A 12,537-nucleotide genomic window follows, 5' to 3' on the forward strand; every position below is an offset into this window, starting at 1 on the left:
CTGATCCTCAGATCTTCTGGACCTTCAGAGCTTCTGGACCTTCAGAGCTTCTGGTCCTCAGATCAGATCTTCTGATCCTCAGATCTTCTGGTCTTCAGATCTTCTGATCTTCAGATCTTCTGGTCTTCAGATCTTCTGATCTTCAGAATCAGAACCTGTTTGTCAAAACACTCAAGACAAACGTTAGAGTATCATAATTGTTCATCCACAAATAAATACTTGTTATCATCAAAACATAGAGTTGTACCACATGACCAAATCTTGATCTTACAATCTCCCCCTTTTTGATGATGACAAAACCATGTATTTTGATGAACAACTCTAAACAAATAAATTGAATACACTCAGAGTATAAGGTATCAGAGTTAAAACTTATCCTGATGTGTATAGTTTATCTTACTCCTTCTGAATCCAAGACTCGAGCTTGATTCTGAGCTAAACTCCCCCTGAATCTAATACTTAATATCAACCACGTTAGAAGTATCTAGATTCTGAGCTATATTGAAGTATGTGATTAGAGTTAATTGAGTCATAAGATGTATCATAGCATTGAGAGACATGACATCAATCAGAATGTATCGTTAGAGCATAGAAAATGATCACATAAGGGAGTTGTCAAGATACTATTAGTTCTCCCCCTTTTTGTCATAAGCAAAAAGAATGAAGGTGGAAAAATTAGTAAGAGCATAAAACGAAATACTCCCCCTCAGAAGGAATACCAAGGGATACTTGGCTGCTGATTAGTATATCTTCTGATGAGAGCAGAAGTGTGGTTCTGGTGACATCTCGATTCTGGACAAAATTTCATCTTCAGATACTTCAGAATGAGAAGCTAGGAACCTACTCTTCTTCTGAGGACGCAAGTCAGAAGTTGTAGTAGCATCTTCTGATGTTGTTGCTTCTGGTTTGACAAGTTCTGAGTCTTTGTTTCTTTCTGAAAAGGTCATGCTCATCTCTGCAAGCTTTTTCAGCTAGCTTTGACTTGTCAGAGTCAAGCTTATCATTAATTCTAACATGAATAGCGTTCAGAATATCAACAGAGGGGTTCTTATAAAAAACCAATGATTCCTTGACCAAATCTTACTCTACTGATGCCTCCAAGAACAACTTCACCTTCAGGTTCAAGTTTTGGATCTTGGGACATATGCCTTTCTCCCGTCATGTGTTGCCTGCATCCACTGTCCAGGTTCCATGGTTGGAGTTTCGATGAACCTATTGAAGATATCTGCAACATATATAATCTTATCCCTAGGTACCCACTTTCTGGGTCCTTTCTTGTTAGTTAGCCCAGAAGTTCTGACAACTTTGGGTCTTTCAACAGGATAATATAAAGGAATTTGAGCATGATATTTTGACATAGAGAAAGTTCCTTTCTTAAGAGATGATGGAGCAACTTCAGAAGGTTTAGAATAACCAATGCCATATATTCCATTTTTGCTCACGCCATATATCATTGAAGCCATTAAGCTTCTGTCTACGCTTTTAGCCAGGAATCTTTGAAAAGATTTTTCATATTTAGATTCATTCTTACTAACAGAGGCATCATAAGCAATAACTTCTTCTAACTTAACAATCTGGTTCTTAAGCACAGAGTTAGAATTTACCAAAGCATGATTATCATTTTTCAACTCAGAAATAATTTTCTCATGTTCAGAAGGAGTCTTAGAAGCAGCAGAGAAATCCCTTTTCAGCTTTTTATGCTTAGTCAATAAAGAATTATACTTATCCATTATATCAGACAAAGCATGTTTTAATTCAGAGGTTGAGAAAGAAGCGAATACCTCATTTTCATCATCTGAGTTAGGATCTTCTTCTGATGCTGAGTCAGAGTCAGGTACTTCTTTTGACTCTGCTTCTTTATCCTTGACAATGGCCATGAGTCATAGAACTTCACCATCAGAGTCAACATCCTCTGACTCTGATTCGTCAAAAGTCACCATCAAACTTTTCTTGGTCTTGAAGTGTTTCTTTGGCTTCTTGTCCTTTGACGAGCCTTTGTATTTGCTCTGCCTGTTCTTCTAGATGCAGTTGAACTTTCTGGATATTAGAGTCAGCTCATTCTCATCAGAGTCTGAAGAGCCTTCTTCAGATTCTTCTGCTTCTGCTTGGAGAGCTTTTGACTTCTCAGATTTAGCCTTCTCAGATTTGGATTTCAAGGCTATAGATTTCTTCCTCAGATCTTGCATCTCTGAGCGCTTCAGTTCATGACATTTCAGTATGCTGATGAGTTCTTCTAAACTCATATGCTCAACATCTCTTGTAAGCTATATTGAAGTCACTAAAGGCATCCAGCTTTCAGGAAGACTTCTGATGACCCTTATGACATGATCTTTTGTAGTGTAGCTTTTGTTGAGAGGTCTTATTCCAGCAATAATCAACTGGAATCTGGAAAACATATCCTCAATGGATTCGTCAGGTTCCATTTGGAAGGATTCATACTGCTTGATCAGAGACAACGCCTTTGTCTCTTTCACCTTTTTGTTTCCTTCATGTGTCATCTTTAAGGAATCAAGGATACACTTAGCGGAATCACGATCAGTAATTTTCTCATATTCTTCATATGAAATGGCACTTTGCAGAATAGCTCTTGATCTGTGATGATCTCTGAACTCCTTCTTTTGATCTTCACTCATCTTCTCCCTTGGGATCTTTACACCATGTTCATCAACAGGAGGGGTGTAGCCATCAACAACAAAATCCCAGAGATCAGGATCAAATCCAAGAAAGAAGCTTTTGATTATGTCTTTCCAGAAATCAAATCTCTGACCATCAAAGATAGGTGGTCTTGCACTGTATTGATATTTGCTTGTAGTAGTGGTGGAATCCATGAGTTTTTCACAATGGCCCGGATCTACTGAACACTGTTAAGTGTGGTAATCAGAACTTGCGCTCCGATACCAATTGAAGGTGTGAAAAACGACTAGAAGAGGGGGTTGAATAGAGTTTTGAATATAAAAACTTTCCCCTTAAGATTTAAAGTAAATCTTTTCGGTTTATCTGAGATAGATGGTGCAGCGGATAAAGATAGAGAGAAGAGAGAAGCACACAAGTATTTTATCCTGGTTCACTTGATAAATCCCTCAAGCTAATCCAGTCCACCCGTTAAGGTGATTTCTTCCTTCTTAGAATGAAGGCAATCCACTAATCAGATAATTGTTACAACTGCACTTGAAACCTACAAGTGACTAACAATACACTGACTTAGCTCACACTAAGATTCACTCTCTTAGTCTTCTCTTGGATCCGATCAACCTTGATCTCCTAAAGGAATCACCACTAAGATACACAGATCCTAGTCTTCTTAAGGATACTGACCTACCCGGTCCCTTAAGGAAAATCAAACAACTGTTTGAGGTTGGTGTTTACAAAGGTTTGCTTCTGAATAAGCTGAGTGTAAACTAAATAAGAACAGATGAAGAAAGTGGAGGCTTGAATCTTTTCTTGTATTGCAGCTCTTGATTTCTCTCTCTTGTCTTTCTTCTTTTCTTCAGCCTTAAATAGTCCAAGGTGCAAAGGATATTTCTGTTGAGAGAATATGACCGTTGGAGGGCATTTCAAGAACTTCCAGAACTTGCTGTGGCTGAACCTTGGTAGGCAGGCTTGTCAGAATAGTACACTGCTTTTGTACTTCTTGATAGTGACATTTGCCTTTAACCATTTACTTCTGATCTGACGACGCTTCATGTTGGAACTTGTGAAACTTGGTGATCAGAGTCAGAGGGAAGCTTGGATCCTCTGACCTTTGTAACTTCTGCTTCTGGACCTTCAGAGCTTCTGGACCTTCAGAGCCTCTGGACCTTCAAAGCTTCTGGTCCTCAGAACTTCTGATCCTCAGATCTTCTGGACCTTCAGAGCCTCTGGACCTTCAGAGCTTCTGGTCCTCAGATCTTCTGATCCTCAGATCTTCTAGTCTTCAGATCTTCTGATCTTCAGAACTTCTGGTCTTCAGATCTTCTGATCTTCAGATCTTCTGGTCTTCAGAATCAGAACCCGTTTGTCAAAACACTCAAGACAAACGTTAGAGTATCATAATTGTTCATCCACAAATAAATACTTGTTATCATCAAAACATAGAGTTGTACCACAAGACCAAATCTTGATCTTACAGGAAGGGCCATAGCCATTGCCTCAACCTGTATAGCAGGAAGGCAGCTGGCGACGGACACAGGTGCCACGAGATTGGAACATCGGAAGGCGGCGAAGGCGACCGAGAGCGTTTAGGGGTCCGGAGCCAAGGCGACGGTAACAGAAGAAAGAGGAAGAATCAGGGTGAAGAATCTGGCAAAATAGGGGAAGGCAGGCTCTACGCTCAAAAAGGTAATGAGTTGTGTGGCGAGAACTGGGACATGAACGCTACCAGCAGAGGAATACTGGCAATCGAGCCCAGACTCACCAAGGAACAAGAACAACGCCTGAGTGAATTAGTAGAAGACAACCGTTTACGGGGAGCCGTCTGCATTTGTCTGGCCCCCTCGGAAAGCAGGAAAGGGAGAAATTCATCGTCATACCGGGAATGAGGGAAAGAAAAGAGCAGAAGGAAAGGGTAACAAGAGAAAGGCCGAGCGACTAAGCGATGTGGGCGGAAGACCAACGAAGTCAGCTCGACCCGCCAGTCGCGAGGAAGAACAGGGACAGATCCCTCGCCACGGCAAGAGAGGTAAAGAGGGCAAGAATGACAGGATGCTCGGAGTAATACTTTGATTGAAAAGGAGATCAAAAAGCAAGGACCAAAATAAAGATGCACTCTTTTTCTCCGACACGGGAGTTTTTTAACGAGGCATCCCTTGATGTAAAATTTAAACAAATCAAATACAAAAGGATATTCTTAGCAATACTCCTAACTATGAACTGAGACGGCAACCTGGTGGGAAAAACTCCCTGAAGGTGGCGATCCCAACACGACTTTGATGTCTGAGGATCGCTCCGGAAAGTCCGGCGCTGAACGTAGCCCCTGCAGGCGACGTGTGCGGATGAGCTTCCCGCCGCCACCCGTTGGCGGTGTGCGCGAATAAGCTCTTTATCCAAATAACCTCCCCGAAATATGGGCGAGTCGAGTCTTCCCGAAATGCGGGAAGCATTTTTAACTAGGCCAAAAGTCTCGGGTAAACTCATATGACCATTGGGCCCCGAGCAACTGTAAGTCCCCACCTAATAAGGCTGGAGGGGCCGCACCGGCTCTTACGGGAAATATTGGTGCGAACAAAAGCCTCGGTAAAATACCGAGCGAAAGTCCTAGTTACACGAAGCACACTCTCGAAAAATTACTCACGCAAAACTGGGAGGCTTGCACTGAAAACACGTGCTAAACGATGATGAACAAAAGGCGAAGATAAGTAGCGGGCCGCCCGCCTCGCCCGCTTAACTATCTTTCGCTCATTTAATTATTCATTTATTCCTTCATTTATTTGTTTATATTGGGGCGATTTACTAACTCGATTATTTGTTTGCTCGTATGTTCATAATGGTGCACGTCAAGATAATTCAGGAAACAAAACTTTTATTCAAATACTTGACTTAATACATTTAAAATGGGGGGTCCCTCCTTATTCTCCTACATTCTTTGCGCTGCTCTGTTCTCTCAAGCTCCAACCAATATTGCCTGTACTCTAAGTTATAGAGTTTTCGGCTCAGCTCCTGCTTCTCAGGACCTTCTTCCACCGTCTCCAGAGCTGTTGTCACCGTTTCTTTCTCCTCTAGCAGATTCAGCTCCCGCCGGCAGAGCTCTTGAATCTCCTCCACGAAGCAGAGGAAATCTCTGAGGATAGTGTCCATCTCTGGACTCAGATCCATCCCCAGCAGTTTGTTGGTCAGGTCGTAGACGTTAGGATCCTCAGACGGGTGTCTGACGTTGATGAAGAGATCTTCATCGAAGGCTTTCTTCCTGAGCTCTTCCAGACAAGCAATATAGGAAGCCATTTCCTTGATGTTTTGGAAAACATATGAAATGTGAAGATTGTTGCGTTTTGGTTCTTATTTATAAGCCCGATTCAGTCTCCGGAAGTTATTGCTGGAGCAGTTTCTCGAGGAGTTTTTCTTAGAAAAAGAGCGACTTGCAATAAAGGCTTGAACGTTCGTGGTCGGTGGTCAACGGTAAACCGTTGGAACGTGAAAAAGAAGCACTTGGGAAGACGTTTGGAAATTCCCCAAGAGAAACGTTCCGCATGGTTTATTACCCAGCGGGAGGCGTACAATTGAAACTCATAGCAAAAGCAGTAAAAACTCGGGGTTCTCATTAAAAAGAAGGAAATTCAGTTTAAAAAAGGGGAGACCCTTGTTACAAAGATAGCAAAGATAATCTAAGGACTCCTAACATTTGGAGTTGGCTCTACGTGTTCTTTTGTCAGGAAGCGCTCGGCGACGAAGCCTGGAGGATCGTCGGGCCCGACCAATCCTGTGGGAGTAACCCTCTTGAATGCTCCCATCTGGTTGAGGTCAATCAGAGGATGGAGATGTTTGACTTGGGCTTTGGCGAGGAAAAAGCCTCGGCCACCTTCAGAAACAGCAGCAACAGCGGCCTCTGACCTCAATCTTTCTTCTAAGGCCTTCGCCTCAAGATGAACTTGAGTCTTCGCGGAGGATAGAAGATCATCTTTCTTCGCCAGGTCAGATCGAAGATATTCAAGGTCGATCTCCATCAAAGCTATTTGGTCTACCTTCGCGTTCGATTCTAGCTGCACCTCCTGCCGCAGCTCCGCGAGAGTCTTCTCCAATTCGAAAATCCTCCTGTATCGAAACTCTAAGCTGACTTCAGCACGAGCGGACTGCTCGGATAGCTCTTTGGAAAAGGAGTTTTCCTTGGCGACCAGTTGAGCGGCGAGCACTTCGCGGTCCTTAGCAAGTTGAGAGTTGAGAGCGCGGAGGCGCGCCACTTCGGATCGTAACTCGCCGGCATCGTGGGCGGAGCGCATGTAGTGGTGGAACGCGTGAAGCACTCCCACCACAGCCCCTTTAGAGACCTTATCCAAACCACGCCACTTAACAACTTCATCCATTCGCGCCACATGAGCTGACGTCAAAGTCAGAGAATACGGGAATCCCCGACTCACAGACCCTGAGGAGGGGGTGGGAGTATAAGCAGGTGGAGGAGGGGCGTTGGCGGGAGACGTCGGGTTTGGACCAAGCAGCGACGAGATAACTGTTGGGCGGGAAGGTGAGCCGTCAACGAGGCTGTGTTGAGCTGAAATCGTCCCTGCAGGCTCGCTGGAATTCAACCTTTTTGGGGAAGGGCGAGGATCTTCCTCGCCAAGGGGCCGTTTTCAACTCGCCTGGATTTTCAACAGAGACGCCTTGTCCCTTTTCAAATTTATTCGAGGAGGAAAGGAGACGTTACTCTTCTTCTTAAAGGCCGCCAGAAGCTCCCCTTCGGCGCGGTGAGTTTGTCCTAAAAATAAAAAAAAGAAAAGGTATGCTGGGAGAAAATAGAAAGAACGCGAGGGGTAAAAGAGGAAGATTTACCAATCACTCGAGAGCAGTCTGAAACGGCAAGACAAGCCAGGAAGTCAATGACAGCTTTGTGTTCAGGAGTGAGGGAGTCCTCAGACGGGTCAACTATTTGGAGCGCGCCCTGAGTCCAGTAGAAAGGAAATCGAGCGGTGTCATCTATGTGTGTAAAAACCTCAGGATATTCGTGGGACACCACTACCCTGAAGAATTTCCGGGCTAAATCGATGGAGATATTATGCCAGATGGGGTTGAAGCGCTGACGATCAGGCCTAGCTTCCAGGGAAACCCAGCTGCGCTGCGAGGAGGGCTGGACAGATACGCGGTAGAAGTAAAAGAAGGTCGAAAGTTCAAGTTCCTTGTGAATCGCGTCACAAAGAATTTCGAAACACCGGAGGAAGGCCCAACTGTTGGGATGAAGTTGGCTGGGAGCCACGTTGATACTGTGAAGAACGGAGCAAATAAAAGGGGAAAAAGGGAATTTAATCTTCAAACTTGTGAACATATACCCATACACGTAAAAGAAGTGAGGATCACCCACGGAGCCGTCTTTGGGACGGAGCCAAGGGCGTTCAAGGGGTAAGCAGACACGGACATACAGAAGCTCGTCAAGAGGTTTCTCATGACAAAATCCGCCGGATTCTGAGGAAATCTCCCAAATGGACGATTCCTTTTCCAAACTTGACCGTTGGTTAGGTATTGTCCCGGCGGGCAAGGCCCTCACGGCGGGAGCACTAAAAGATTCCCAAGTCCTTGTTCGGAAGGCAATGACGTCTTTTTCTTCAAGAGGAACGCCTCCTGGAGGGGGCGGGGGAGTAGGGGGGACAAACCGTAGAGGGGTGGCCGCGACGACGTTACGTTTGGGATTTTTGGTCTGACGCTTTGGAGTCATTGCAGAGGGATTGCAAGGAACAAAGGTAATTCTGACACTGGACAAGTTCGCGCAAGAGTAAAGAAGCAAAGTTTCGTAATCGCGAAGGAACGAATGGAATGTGTAAGACAATGCTGCTATAAGCGGGGAGCGACGTGCAGAAGAGAACGTGCAGAAAGAAGTTGTGGACGGTTATTGAGAGATGTGGAAGAAAAAGAGAGGTTGAGCCCCATGACGTCAGGAAATAACATGATTGCAGTTGCGAAATTCTAGGTAGTGGGAAAGATGCATTAAATGAAAGCTGCAACGGTTACTGCCGATTGGTTAAAATTCAAATCGTCAAAGTTCTGACGCGACTGGAGGGGACACGTCAAAGGTAGTGGTTGGGATTCTGTGGATTCAGTGACCCTGGCGTCACTTCGAGGCACGTGCACACCTATGCTGAGGCGGGCAGACTAAAAGTCGTCGCTAGTCACAAGCCTGCCTGTGGACTTGGGTCGCCCAGAAGAAGGGGGCGCGGCTGGAGATCCAAAGTGTTGATTGCAAATGCTTTATTTATCAGGCCATGTTGGCCATTGTTTTAGATTTTAAGTTTTTAAGCTTTAGTCAGTATCCTTAGGCATCTCGCCTTATCTCTTACTTAAAGACACACTTAGCTCCCATGCTTCGAGCTCGGTGTCTTGTGGACTGGGCGAGACCCCAAGGTCCCTCGCCCAGGGGACCTGACCATAGGCGGGGAGCGCGCTGTGACTTTGGGCCGCCTTACCCGAGGCCCAACTGCCCCATTTGAATAGGAAAGAGGCGTCAAAGCCCAACTCTACCTCTTTAAATAGGAGGGGAATACCAATTGTAAGGGACTCTTAGCTCATTTGGGTAATAATAGCTTTGAAATTCAGTTATACATTCTCTCTCCAAGCGGTTAGAGCTTCTCTCTCTAAGCATTCACATCACCTTTCTCACGCTTTGGGTACTACCTTCCCTCTCTATGTTCTAGCACGGAACATACACCAATCGTGACCCTATTTTTTGACCACCTAAAGTTTCATAAAAGAAATACATGGATACATAGTATTCTTTGTTGTAATTATTACTACTATAGTGTTCAAAAATGACAAGTGTGTTGATTTTGCATTAAATGGATTTGAAACAAGTCCCACATAGAAAGGGGAGCAACTTTTCAAAGCATTTATATATCATTAAATGCCAACCATTCAACAAAGAGACAAAGAGAGGATATAGTGTCACATGTGCATGTTTTGGTGGTCCCAAACTTTATGTCACATGTTCCACTCGTGGGCGTGGGCGTGGGCGTAGAGGCGCTAGTGGCGACTTGTAGGCGGCACTTGAGCACGACGCAACGACGGCAACGGCAACGCGGTTGCTGTAACGTCCGTTTGTTTTGCTCGTTTTTGAATTTGAATTTTACGACTGTTGGTAACAGACATATCTGTTGGTCACAGACACAATTTATGAAGGGTCGCAACCTTATATATTGTTCTGTTTGACCTATAAATACAGTGCAGGTTCAGAATTCAAGGTTCACGATCATATCCTCTGATTTTTCCAGAAAACCACTTCGCCTCATTTCGAGTTTTCATTAGTCTTGTGCAAACTCGAATCTAAAGGCTGATTATCCTCGGTATTCTTGCATCCAAACTCTAAGACAAATTCAAAGAGTGCTTGAAATACTTTAAGGAAAGTGATTTCCATCACGATCAAGCCTGTTCATTTTCTAACAATCTTAAAGTATATTCAAATGGCTACTGATGCTTCTGTCTCCAGTATCAAAGTTATGAACCAGGATCTTGTCAAACTTGATCGCTTCGATGGAACGAATTTCACTCGCTGGCAAGACAAGATGATTTTTCTCCTGACTGCACTGAAGATATATTATGTGTTAGACACTGATCTAACACCAGTTGCTGAACCACAAGATGATGATTCTGATGAACTTAAGACCGAAAGAAAGAAGCGCAGAGAGGATGAGTTGCTGTGCCATGGACATATTCTGAACACTCTCTCCGACCGCCTCTATGATTTGTACACAAACACTCAGTCCGCAGTGGAAATATGGAAAGCATTGGAATTCAAATTCAAGGCTGAGGAAGAAGGTCTTAAAAAGTTCTTAACATCTAAATATTTCGATTTCAAAATGTTGGATACAAAACCTATTCTGCAACAAGTGCACGAGTTACAGGTTCTCGTAAATAAGATAAAGGCAGTAAAAATAGACATCCCTGAAGCTTTTCAAGTTGGTGCAATCATTGCAAAATAGCCACCTTCCTGGAATGGTTACAGGAAGAAACTGTTTCACAATTCTGAAGACTTCTCATTGAAGAAAATTCAGAAACACCTTCGAATCAAGGAGGAATCGAAGGTCAGAGACAAGGCTGAGTCTTCTGGTTTCTATAAGGCAAATGTTGTGACTGCAAAAGGCAAGAAAAAATATGATGGTAAACAGCAACATCTCGGACCAAGGAAAGAACATAATAAGTTCAAAACAACAATGGAACAAAAGGTCCAAAGGGTGGCTGCTATGTTTGCGGAAAGCCTGGACACTTTGCTAGAGACTGTAGACAAAACAAGGCTAAAAAGGAAGTGAATGATGTCCAAGTTGATGATGAAATAATCGCTACTGTGAGCGAAGTTATGGCTGTAAAGGGTAAAGTCCCAGGGTGGTGGTATGATACATGTGCCTCTGTTCATGTATTGTTGGACAATTCGCAAGTGTACGAATACCTCCGGGTTTTAAAATATCGAACCACAGGGATTGTGAGTGAGAATTGTTGATTTAAGCCTAAAGTTTGCAAGTTCTTAAAACAGTAAATTTCAGAAATTGGTTTTGGTTGTTTGTGAGTAAAGTTTTGCAAAAGAGCAATGTTGAAAATGATGTAAATAACAATGATGGAAAATTGCCTTGGGTTTTTGATCAACTAATCCATTTTAGTCCACCTATCCTATGCATGTGATATCTTGATTTATCTCTTGTTGTTATAGCCTATGTACTTACTAGTTGATTCCTCACAAAAGTAATTCTCTCAAATTGAAAGATAAGCCCAATTGCTTGTGTACTTAAACATTCATAAGAGGTATGAAAGCATGTATGTTCAGGCCAACAAAACCCTACCCTCACTCTATTCCTAGAAGCAAGTATAGAAGGATCTATTCCAATTCATGTCCCTAAATCATAACAAATTTCCATTTGATTATAATCTAGCCTATAGCAAAGGTGCACCAAAGCTAAACATGCAATAAGGAATTGAAATACAAGATTAAATCAAGACTCATGCATAGAGATAGGAATTAACAAACTAAAATTTCATGGAATCTCTTAACCCAAAGCAAAAAGAGAACTAGCCACTCATGGCTAGTGAATTCATGAAGAAAATGTAAATAAAACCTGAGGAAAAGTACAAGTTGGAAGCCTCCCTTGGCCCCAAAGTTCTCCTCAGCTCTCAAACTTGACCAAAAATGAGTGAAATGTCAAAATGTATCAAAGAAATTGGCCTAAGCCTTATTTATAGGCAAAATGAACGAAACTGGGCGCTCAGGCGCCAATTCAGAGCGCCTGAGCGCCAATTGCATGTTGAAAATCATGCTCTCTGACCCTATTGGCGCCTAGGCGCCCATTCCCAACGCCTAGGCGCTCAAGCTCGCCTGAAAATGACTTTTTGGCTTCTGAAACTCCTCTTTTCAATCCTCTTTATGTTCTTCATCAATTCCATGCTTCTTGGCCTTCTTTCTCCTTCAGTTTCTGCACTCCAAACCTAACCAACAAGACAAGGAAGATTCTAGAAGCTCCAAGAGCTCATTAGCACAAGAAGTCCTTCATAAAACACAACAAAACCATGCAAGTCCTAAACTTTACTTAAAATGCAAGAAAACTACCTATAAAACTACCAAATTACCAAAACGAAATAAAAACAAAAGAAAAGAATAAAAATGCATGAGAATGCATGAAACACTACATGAGACTCAACGAAAAGACTCAAAACAACCAAAGAAATGACCCTAAAAACACTACTAAAATAGGGTCATCATGTATCATATGACAAAGCATCGTTCAAGACTTACTCTGAATCAACTGATGATCAAGAAGTTCAGATGGGAAGTGAAGTTCGATCAAAGGTTGTCGCAACTGGAACTGTCGAACTCAATTTCACTTCCGGAAAGAAAGTTACTCTTGTTAATGTGTTGCATGTTTCAGAGATAAGTAGGAACCTTGT

This window comes from Lotus japonicus, chromosome 1 (assembly GCF_012489685.1).
Source record: "Lotus japonicus ecotype B-129 chromosome 1, LjGifu_v1.2".
NCBI lineage: Eukaryota > Viridiplantae > Streptophyta > Magnoliopsida > Fabales > Fabaceae > Lotus > Lotus japonicus.